General features: G+C 45.4%; 1 pseudogene; it reads left to right on the top strand.

Annotated features, from left to right (window-relative positions):
• The first annotated feature begins 10870 nt into the window (after positions 1 to 10870).
• LOC145423720 (Ig kappa-b4 chain C region pseudogene) lies at positions 10871 to 11304 on the top strand (annotated as a pseudogene).

The raw sequence follows: 11304 nt of genomic DNA, 5'->3' as shown, positions 1-11304 counted from the left end.
TACTTACTTTTTAGTCTCATTTTATTCTTATTGTCACGGTTTCTGAGTCAAGCTGCATGGTGTTATGAATGAAGGACCCAAGATTTAGGCACAGGCTGTGATGCGAGTGAGCTTTTATTCCAACAGGTGAAAACACACACAAAAAAAGTTAGGATGCCAAGGACAGAACTAAGGCTACGTTCACACTGCAGGCGAAAGCGCATAAAATCCGATTTTTTTGACCCCGTCTGCTGACAGATGGAGAGAATAGTCAGACTGTTCCCTGTTTGTGAAGGACTGCTAGGAAAGTTTAACATAACTGTCTGTGCTGAATCAGTGTTCAGAATGTTATCATCCCAGTGTTTTCAGTGTGGGAGAAAGTACTCAGGGCCTTCAAGTTACACACTATGAAAGGCAGCAACAAGTTTAATGTTCAGAAACCTAAAGTATGTAAAAATAAATGTTGGTTTCAGTTCTATGAAGCTTTGAGTATTTTGGATCAGTAGCTGCTGTTTTTGTTGCATCATATTGCTGTAATTGTTTTTAAGCTTTATATATTCTGAGCTAAGTTGATCTATAGTGTTACATCATATTCTATAAGGATGTTATGTGTTTGTAGACTTTCTGCCCAGTTTGACCCATTTAGCAGACGTCAGCCTGTTTAAGGCTCTGATATCTATTCTGTATGACTTAAAGCAGTTATGACATGGTCTGATTTTCTCACTCAATAAAGGAATATTTACTATATCAGTCTACTCTTCATTTTATCAGAAAGAGTTACCACAGCTCGTACATTTTCTTTTTACACATGTATGTAAGCACTGAGCCAAATGTAATAATGCCAACATATTAAACGAACAATATTTGTCTCTTATGTATAATACATCAGTATATACACTTTTGAGTGAAGATTTAAGGTGATAGGAAATATAAATAACTGCAACTTGAATCTTTCAAGTTCAAGCTCACTGCTGTAATAAAAAAAAAAAACACCCAGCACGCCCCTGCGGGCGGTTTATCCTTCAAGCTCGGGTCCTCTACCAGAGGCCTGGGAGCTTGAGGGTCCTACGCAGTATCTTAGCTGTTCCCAGGACTGCGCTCTTCTGGACAGAGATCTCCGATGTTATTCCCGGGATCTGCTGGAGCCACTCGCCTAACTTGGGAGTCACCGCACCTAGTGCTCCGATTACCACGGGGACCACCATTACCTTCACCCTCCACATCCTCTCGAGCTCTTCTCTGAGCCCTTGGTATTTCTCCAGCTTCTCGTGTTCCTTCTTCCTGATATTGCTGTCATTCGGAACCGCTACATCGATCACTACGGCCGTCTTCTTCTGTTTGTCTACCACCACTATGTCCGGTTGGTTAGCCACCACCATTTTGTCCGTCTGTATCTGGAAGTCCCACAGGATCTTAGCTCGGTCATTCTCCACCACCCTTGGGGGCATCTCCCATTTTGACCTCGGGACTTCCAGGTTATACTCGGCACAGATGTTCCTGTACACTATGCCGGCCACTTGGTTATGGCGTTCCATGTATGCCTTGCCTGCTAGCATCTTGCACCCTGCTGTTATGTGCTGGATTGTCTCTGGGGCATCTTTACACAGCCTGCACCTGGGGTCTTGCCTGGTGTGATAGACCCCAGCCTCTATGGATCTTGTACTCAGAGCTTGTTCTTGTGCTGCCATGATTAGTGCCTCTGTGCTGTCTTTCAGTCCAGCTTTGTCCAGCCACTGGTAGGATTTCTGGATATCAGCCACCTCCTCTATCTGCCGGTGGTACATACCATGCAGGGGCCTGTCCTTCCATGATGGTTCCTAGTCTCCCTCCTCTTTCTTGGGTTTCTGCTGCCTGAGGTATTCACTGAGCACTCGGTCAGTTGGGGCCATCTTCCCAATGTATTCTTGGATGTTCGTTGTCTCATCCTGGACTGTGGTGCTGACACTCACCAGTCCCCGGCCCCCTTCCTTCCGCTTAGCGTACAGACTCAGGGTGCTGGACTTGGGGTGAAACCCTCCATGCATGGTAAGGAGCTTTCTTGTCTTTATGTCAGTGGCTTCTATCTCCTCCTTTGGCCAGCCTATTACCCCAGCAGGGTACCTGATCACGGGCAGGGCGTACGTGTTGATGGCCCGGATCTTGTTCTTACCATTCAGCTGACTCCTCAGGACTTGCCTGACCCTCTGCAGGTACTTGGTGGTTGCAGCCTTTCTAGCGGCCTCTTCATGGTTCCCATTTGCCTGCGGGATCCCCAGGTACTTGTAACTGTCCTCTATGTCTGCAATGTTGCCTTCTGGTAGTTCAATCCCCTCAGTTCTGACTACCTTCCCTCTCTTTGTTACCATCCGACTACACTTCTCCAGTCCGAACGACATTCCAATGTCATTGCTGTATAGCCTGGTAGTGTGGATCAGTGAATCGATGTCTCGTTCACTCTTGGCATACAGCTTGATGTCATCCATGTACAGGAGGTGGCTGACAACTGCTCCGTTCCGTAGTCGGTATCCGTAGCCAGTCTTGTTAATGATCTCACTGAGGGGGTTCAGGCCTATGCAGAACAGCAGTGGGGACAGAGCATCTCCTTGGTAGATCCCGCACTTGATGGTGACTTGTGCTATGGGCTTGGAGTTGGCCTCTAGTGTTGTACGCCACATCCCCATTGAGTTCCTGATGAAGGCTCTTAGGGTCCCATTGATCTTGCCTGGGGCGTCTGTATCCAGTAAGGGTCCTAAGGCTAGACCCCCTATGCTAAGCAAGCCTACCGCAGACATGAGCGAGACAGATAAATATGAAGGCATGCCGGCTCGGACGTCGCCCGGATCAACAAGGTCCGCGTCAGGTGTTGAGGAACCAGGGCACCCTGACGAAAAGTGGGCTACTGGAACAAGAAGGCATCGGTGGGCAAGAGATGAAAACAGGGCGTTGTTGGAATGCTACTACGCAAGTAAACCCGGCGGAAGGGGCTACATAATATATATATATATATATATATATATATATATATATATATATATATATATATATATATATTTCCAGTCCTCAGATACTCAACTAATCAAAGTGATGTCATGACAAAAATGAATGCCCAACAAGACATTTTTTCTCCTTCATTTCTGTCACACAAAGCTGTATGAAATGTTTCTCGTGGTTAGTATCATGGTTGCTAGGCAACCTGAACAGCGCGACGCAGGCTAGACCGTCCCATTTCACAAGCCTCTCACTTCCGCACTTCTCGTACTCATAGTACGCACCGTACGCAGTACGCGTAGTGCGCGTACTTCAAGCTTGCAGACCCTTAACCCTTTAAGACCTACCATAGAACCAAGTCCGCCAGAGCTTATATTATATTTTTACATGCTATGCAGCCATTTTTTGGAGCATTTCAAGTTGCTATACATCAATACAACCATTATAGCCCAAATTTTAATAATATGTCTGCATTAAGTGCATAGTAATTACATAAATTGCAAAAAAGTGCAATAAACTACAAAAAAATTGAAAATCGTTTTTGTTTTTTTAACATATATTTCTAGTTAGAGAAATTTAAGAGGCTTATCCCTCAAAACTGTAAATACAAAAAAGTTGCACAAACTAGTTTCCCACCAAAGGAAATTTATTTTGAGTGTTTTCATAGTTTTATTTTTGAGATACACCAATTTTCATATACTACAGGAAAAACGAAAAAATATATTATAGTGCAAATTTGCAAAATAACAGCATATGCATCAAAATAAACTATTTCCAGCAGTGCAATATGAGTCCTAAGCATCCCAGAAACGACACAGAAAGTCATGAAGTCAAACATAACTTTTAAAAACACCAGTATAAGCTCATGAGGCCACGATGGTAAAAAACTACATTTCCGCAAAATGACGTCACTTCCGGTTTCGGGCAGGTCATGCGGTCATGTGATAGTTCGCGCTGATGGACGTAGGAAGTGTTACAAACAGCTGCTCGCATCGGCAAAGCGTGTTTCTGGAATATTATGTTTTTGTTGCTACAAGCGCTTTTTATGCAGTTTTTGCAAAGCTATATGTGGAAGAAAACTGTGACCGAGGACAAGCTGATGGCATAAGATGTAAGTACAATTCCTCCGGTTTCATATGCAAAAAAAATTATTGCGCTAGCTCACGTGGTTGCAGTGCTACCGGGATTTTAAAATAGTTACGCAAAATGGAGCGTGTCCGCTCCTACCGGTTCTAAAGGGTTAATTGGGACACAGCCACGGACTTTACACAGAGACCTGACTGAACTGGAACAGAGGGAGCATGGGAACCAAACCTAGGAACTAGAAATCATAGCAAAAGACATAACCAGAATAACCTAAAGCATAAGATAATAATAATTAACACAAAACACTGGGTCACATGACCCAGGACCATGAAACTTATAGCACTAGAATTAAAAAATAAGGGAAGGATTCTGGATCAGCATCATGAGGAAAACTTGTGGCCGTAGTATATACAGTATTCTGGAGAAGGTATAAAATGTCACCGTATGTGTGTGTGTGTTTTATGCGTATGGATTTTTTAAATTATTACTCATCATATATTACTGTCTATTAAAGTCCTGTAGTAATTTGTCCATCAGCCTTTGGAAGGTGGCCGGTGCCCCATGTAGGCCAAATGGCATCACCGTGAACTGGAACAGGCCGGAAGGTGTCCTGAAGGCGGTGTACGGTCGAGAAGACTCCTCCAGTGGCACTTGCCAGTAACCTTTGCAAAGATCCAAGGTGGTGATGTACCTGGCCGCTCCGATCTTCTCCAGCAAATCCTCGGTTCGAGGCATGGGGTAGGCATCAAACTCTGAAATGGAATTAAGCTTCCGGAAATCAATGCAGATGCGTAGGGAGCCATCTTTGAAGATGATGACCACCGGGCTACACCACTCTGAGCAGGACGGCTCTATCACCCCAAGCTCCAGCATCTTCTCCACCTCCTGTCGCAGTTTATCCACTAGGTGTTGTGGAACCCAGTATGGACGTTGGCGGATGGGATGTCCATCCTTTAGGCGTATCACATGTTCGACAAGGGTGGTCCTGCCGGGGTTAACTGAACACAGAGATGGAGTCTCCCAAAGGACTTGGAATAGCTCAGCAGCCTGCTGTGGGGTAAGATGAGTCAGCATCGGAGACATCGGATCGGCTCCCTGCTCGGGTTCTGTCTTCCCTTCTCTTGGCACTTCTCTTGCCATCAGAGCTTTCGCAGGGGCCTGGTGGGCACGCTCTTCCCATTCTTTCAGGAGATTCACATGGTAAGTCTGCTTCGGTTTCCTCTTTTCAGGATGATGAATCTCATAGGTCACTGGCCCCATTCTGCGAAGAACTGTGTATGGCCCTTGCCATTTCGCCAGAAGTTTACTGTTGGCTGACGGGAGAAGTAACCAATCTCTCATTTCCAGCACAAATTGCACCACTCCTTTATCATTTGGAGCAGAAGCAGGAGACTCCCAACCCTTCCGGAGGAGATCCAATGGCCCCTGCACATCCCAACCATAGAGTAGCTCGAATGGTGAGAAACCAGTGGAAGCCTGGGGAACGTCTCTGTACGCAAACAGCAGGAAGGGTAGCCACTGGTCCCAGTCTTTCCCAGTGTCTGACACAAACTTCTGCAGCATCCTCTTCAGACTTTGGTCTGTCTGTGTATGGTAGGGTGACGTCCTGATGGCAGAGATGTCTAGCTGGTTGTGGAAGAGCTGCATCAACCTAGAGGTAAAGTTAGTCCCTTGGTCGGTCAAAATCTCATCTGGTATCCCCACCCGGGAGAACAGCTGTACCAGTGCACGCAGAACATTGGGTGCCATGAGCGCACGCAGGGGGAACGCTTCTGGGAAACGAGTCGCATAATCACACACCACCAAAATGTACTGATGACCCCGACTACTTTTTACCAGAGGACCCACAATGTCCATAGCTATCCTACGGAAGGGGGTGGAGATGACCGGAAGTGGCTGTGGCAGGGCCCTGTCTGACTTGCGAGCTGGACAAGTTTTCTGGCAGGTAGGGCATGTACGGCAATATTTTTTGTATGTCTGTGTACATTGATGGCCAAAAGAAACGTGAGCTAACTCACATAGAGGTTTTTTGGCGACCCAGATGACCTGCCCAGGGGAGGGTATGTGCTAATTGCATAATGAGGGGTCTACAACTAGAAGGTATCACAAGCCGTTGGTGGTCACCGTCAACTGCATACAACACATTTTTGTTAACAATGAACTTCTCTTTCCCTCCCCATTTCCCAGTTCCCCCTTCGGTCACATTAGCAAAGAAAACTTTCAACGTTTCATCCTCCCTTTGCAACAAAGTGATATTTTCTGGTACATCCCATTTCATGCTCTTAGTGTCCGGCCCCTTTGACCATAGCTGCTTCTCAATGCGGCGTTGGCGGCGGGATTTTCTTGGCCCATTAGTGCCACCCTCGCACAGACTACTGTCAAAGTCTGGCAAGGGTTGGCATCCAGCCTTCATTTGGGCTCTAGTGACCACTGGGCCAGACACGTTTAATTTAGCATTCCCCTTATCCCCCACATCAGTCTCTGTCCACTGTTCTTCTTTTTCTTGCAGCAAGTCCATGAGTACAGGCAAGTGCATCCCCAGAATAACCTCTACAGGCAAGTTCTGTACCACCCCAACTGACAACAGGTATGGCTGTTCATTAATAGTCACTGTTACCTCCACTTTTGGGTATGGATGTTTATCACCATGCACACATAAAACTTCTTCCTGTCTGCTATAGTCCACACTGTTCACTGGTACCAAACTATGCTTAATTAAAGACATAAAACTACCAGTGTCCAGCAAAGCAGTAGCCTGCAGACCATTGACCTTTACTTTTTTATAGCGTTGCACATCCACTGGCTGGACCCTTGTGGGCTCCATCTCCAGCCAGGGTGCATAGCAGGCACCAGTGACTTTAGCCTTCCGGATAGGGCATACCGAGGCTTTATGACCTGGCTGCTGGCAATAATAACAAAGAAAGTCCTTACCTGCTCCTCGTAAGTTTGATGCCTTGGGGTTTTCTGGTGGCTCTGGGTTGCTCTCCCTTTTCAGAAGACCCGATGATGGGAGTGGTGGTTGCTGTGGCGTCCCAGATGAGCGTGCAGGTGGTGCTCCTTTACGCACATTGAAGTACTGTGACACCAGCTTAGCAGCGGTCAGTCCATCTGCTGGCTCATGCTCCCTCACCCAGGTCCTCACCTCCCCTGGAAGTACCCGGATTAACTGCTCCAAGATGATAGCTTCTCCCATCTCTTCTTTAGTATGCTGCTCTGGTCGGATCCAGCGCCGATAGAGGCCCTTCAGGCGATAATAGGTCTCAGTGGGGCTCTCACCAGGTGGAACTGTATTGGACCGGAAACTCTGCCGATACGTCTCAGGGGAAATGTCAAATTTGGTTAGCAACGCCGCTTTTAAATCTTCATAACGATGGGCTCTTTCTTCATCCATTGCAGTGTAGGCCTCCAACACCTTCCCCAATAGCAGTGGAACCAGACGACAGGCCCATTCACTCTCTGGCCATCTCCAGGTTTTGACAACTCGCTCAAAACGCAACAAATAGTTCTCAATGTCTTCCCCCATCTGATAGGGTGGAATTTTTGGCCCAGCAGATCGCATCCACTCTGAGACTGACTGGTCGAGGCTGTTGGTCACTGCTTGTGACTGACGAGAGGGAACCTCCTCTGGGGGATCCCGGTATCCTCTTTGACGTGCAGGTGTAGGCAGTACCATTCTGGGGCTGCTTGCTGTTGCGGTGCTTGGCGTGGCCATTGCTGCTGTGGTGCTTGCTCCGGCTGGTGCTTGGGCTGGACTTTGCTGACCAGCAAAATCTGAATGCAGCTGAGCGTTGGGAGGGGAAACAGTCCTCAGCCCCCTGAGTTCTGCCAAAAAAACCTCCTCTCTCCTTTGCTGTCCCGCCAGGAAGTCCCACATCATCGCAATCAGCTCTCCATTTGGGTCACGTGCTGAGGTCAAAGCTGTAGGCAATTCTGGACCAATCCTGCCGGAAACCTCCTCCTCCTCCTCTGCTGAAGAAGACGACGCCGGCACTGTGTCCCATGCCAGCTCCTCTGCTGTCTTCTCCACTGGAAGCTCATGCTGCTGGGACCGCAGCCCTGTGCGCTTAACTGGGAGGCGCGTTTTCCTCTTCCGACTAGCAATCCCACTTCTGACACCATATGTCGCGGGGTCCTCTCCTAAACTTCTCCCGAACAAATGCAGGCGTAGTCAGGAAGCATTCAGTGTGGATAATTTATTCTGCCGGCCTCCCAGGTGCACAAAAGATTATTTACAAAGCAAATAGGAAACTAACTTAAGTCAACACAAAACAAACATCTATATACAAAACACAGTCTGCATGTTACCCTCTCTGTAACACCTCACTGAAAGAACCCAGGTAGGCCCTGACAGCCTTCTTTTATACCCCATGGCCCCTCCCACTAGGCATAATAGTCATCTCTTTATTATTTCTTTTACCAAACAATCTTTCCCCCATCAGCTTATTTCCAGCTGTATTCCTACAATACATATATGTATATACAGACATTTATGGCCACTTCCAGGCAGTCTACAGTGTTTCACAATAACAAAAAAACAAACAAACAAAAAAAATAATGCAGTTCGCGTGACCTTTCAAGCGCACGCGAACCCACTATTTGAACCCCAGAACACCATACCATCGGCTTGCATAACCCCCGTACAATCGGCGATCACAGCGAGTCTCCGCGACCGGCTTTATTAAAGGTAAGTGGGAAAATATGTTGGCCACCCTCTGCGCTGCTCAAAATATACCTCTCACCCCTTTTGTTTATCTGCCCGGTCGACGAAAAGACGCGCAGTAATTGTAGAAACTAATGGTGGTGGTGCATGTATGCGCCCAGATCAGCTGTCTGCGGCCCGGGACGGTGTAACTCCGTCACAACAGGTAACAATAACGCCTGTACCAGTTGTTGTATAGCAGAGGTGCTCAAGTATAAAAACAATAATAAACACAATGCTTTGGTTCTATAACATTTTTCTATCATTACTTTATTTTGGATTAGGTGCATGAGCTTTTAAGTATGGATAATTAAATAATAGATTAATGAAACACCAGAGTGTGCCCTGTTCTGAGATGTACAGCAAGTGGAGAGTGACAGATGAGATGAGGAGATGGAAGAGTGACTCACAGGCAGAGCCGAGTTCATTTCCCACAGTTTTGTTGTTTAATGCTTCTGAGCGCTGTCACCAATCTTTGCATTTTATTATCATCTCATAACACTTCTTTAATCAGCTACCATCTCTGCTGTGGACTTTTTACTGTCTACAGTCTCAAAGCAACACAGACCTCCATCACTATCTGCAGCAGGAGCAGCAGCAACCCCTCTACAGCAACAGTGTTGTTGTTATTCAGCCTGGTTCCATGTGCCCCTTTTGAACTTTGAGCACCCATCCCTTCCAGCATCTCTGCACGGCCCTGCTCAGAATCATCATCTGTTTTAGGTTGACATTTTATATGTTTTGTAGAATAACAGGACAAACTGTGAGACTAGAAAGACCTGAGCTTCATGCTCTGTTTTGTGACGTAGTGTGCAATGCTCAGCAGTATTATCATTTTAACTGGTTCTGTGCGCGATCTGAAGACACTAAGTGTTTGTGAGAGAACATAAAACTGTTTTGATGCATTTGTCAGGTTTTACCTGATGAGTTTTAAGTTTTGTGATTGTAGCTTGAAAATTAAATTTAATGTTTAGAGTTATGAGAAAGAAGGTGGAAGCATTAAAGTGATGTATCTTAACAGTTGTAAAATGTAAATGACCAAATTGGATTATTGGAATATAGTTTTATTGTGTTTCGTTGTTTTTTATGTAAAAATTATAATATTAATATGTTATGAAATTATGATTTAAAGAATTCATATTGTTGAGATTGTTTGTTTCAGAGTCAGAGAGCCATGTCTCTCTACAGTCTGAGATTTTTGTACGGCGCCTCAATGAGTTTGTATCACTGTGGTACACGTTCGGTGGAGGAACCAGACTGCAAGTTGGAAGTAAGTCAAACTTAAACCTCATTTACTTTAGCAAATTTCTTTCTTTTGATTATCTTAACTTTTCTGTTCAATGCACCTAAAAAAAACTCAGGAAAATAGTTTTTAGATAAATCTTCATGAAGAAACAAAGTTAGCTTCAGAATAAATGTTAAAATGAATATTAAACACAATATAAAACATCAGAGTGGACTTGAGGATATTTTACATATACATACATCTGGTTAAGTCTCGAGAGCTTTTAGTTTTAATCCAGTCTGACAGAGTCAGAGAGCCGTGTCTCTCTACAGTCAGAGGTTTTTGTACGGTGGCTCAATGAGTTTGTATCACTGTGGTACACGTTCGGTGGAGGAACCAGACTGGATGTTGGAAGTAAGTCAGACTTGGACCTTTTTTTTTTAATGTAATTTTCTTTTCTTTTCTTTAATTTCATTTAATATGAAAGGCTAGGAAACTTTTTGTGTAACTGAATAATTATTTTATTCATAAATTTTGTCCTAAGAAACAAAGTCAGCTTTGGAAATGAATATTCAGACACTCAGGACAATTTCCAATGAAAAAAGTTAAACTGCACAGAGTGAAGATAAAGATCTCTGGTGTTCTTATTGTATCATATCATTTAAAATAATGTAAGCAATAAAAAAAACACATTAGGTAAGTAGTGGTATTGAGTTTCTTATCCAGAACAAGCTGTTTATTATGAAGAACTGATGATGTGGAAGCTTAACATCTTTTAAAAGTGTTGACACATCTTTGTTTCGTTTTTTTGTTTTTTTATTTCCAGTGTAGTTTGAACATATTTCAGCTCAAACTGTGTGATGATTCTCTCTGTGCTGATATGCATGAGAGGTTTCTTAAAGGGAAGTGAAACAATGTGTGAGTGAATGACTGGTGGAGCAGAAAAAACACCTGACAGAAACTTCTTAACGGAGAAAATCAAATTGTGGTTCCTGTCCTCTAAGCTGATTGGTGTTTCCTAGGTGATGCCCGCCCCGCCCTGAAGGTGCTGGGTCCCTCCAGTGAGGAACTGAAACAGGGGGAGGCCACGCTCATGTGTGTGGCCAACAAGGGCTTCCCCTCAGACTGGAGTCTGTCCTGGAAGGTGGATGGCAGTGGCAGCATCAGCTGGGAGGAGAGCAGGAGCCCCGTGGTGCAGGAGAACGACGGCCTCTACAGCTGGAGCAGCACCCTGAGGCTCCCTGCAGACCACTGGATGAAGGTGGGCTCTGTGACCTGTGAGGCCACGAGGGGCTCCCACACTCTGGTCTCAGAGCCACTGATGAGAGACCAGTGTCCCCAGTCCTGA

The sequence above is a fragment of the Astatotilapia calliptera genome, chromosome 22, assembly GCF_964374335.1.
Source record: "Astatotilapia calliptera chromosome 22, fAstCal68.1, whole genome shotgun sequence".
Classification (NCBI taxonomy): Eukaryota; Metazoa; Chordata; class Actinopteri; order Cichliformes; family Cichlidae; genus Astatotilapia; species Astatotilapia calliptera.
The sequence above is the reverse complement of the archived record's forward strand: the minus strand, read 5'-3'. Positions and strand labels throughout refer to the sequence as shown.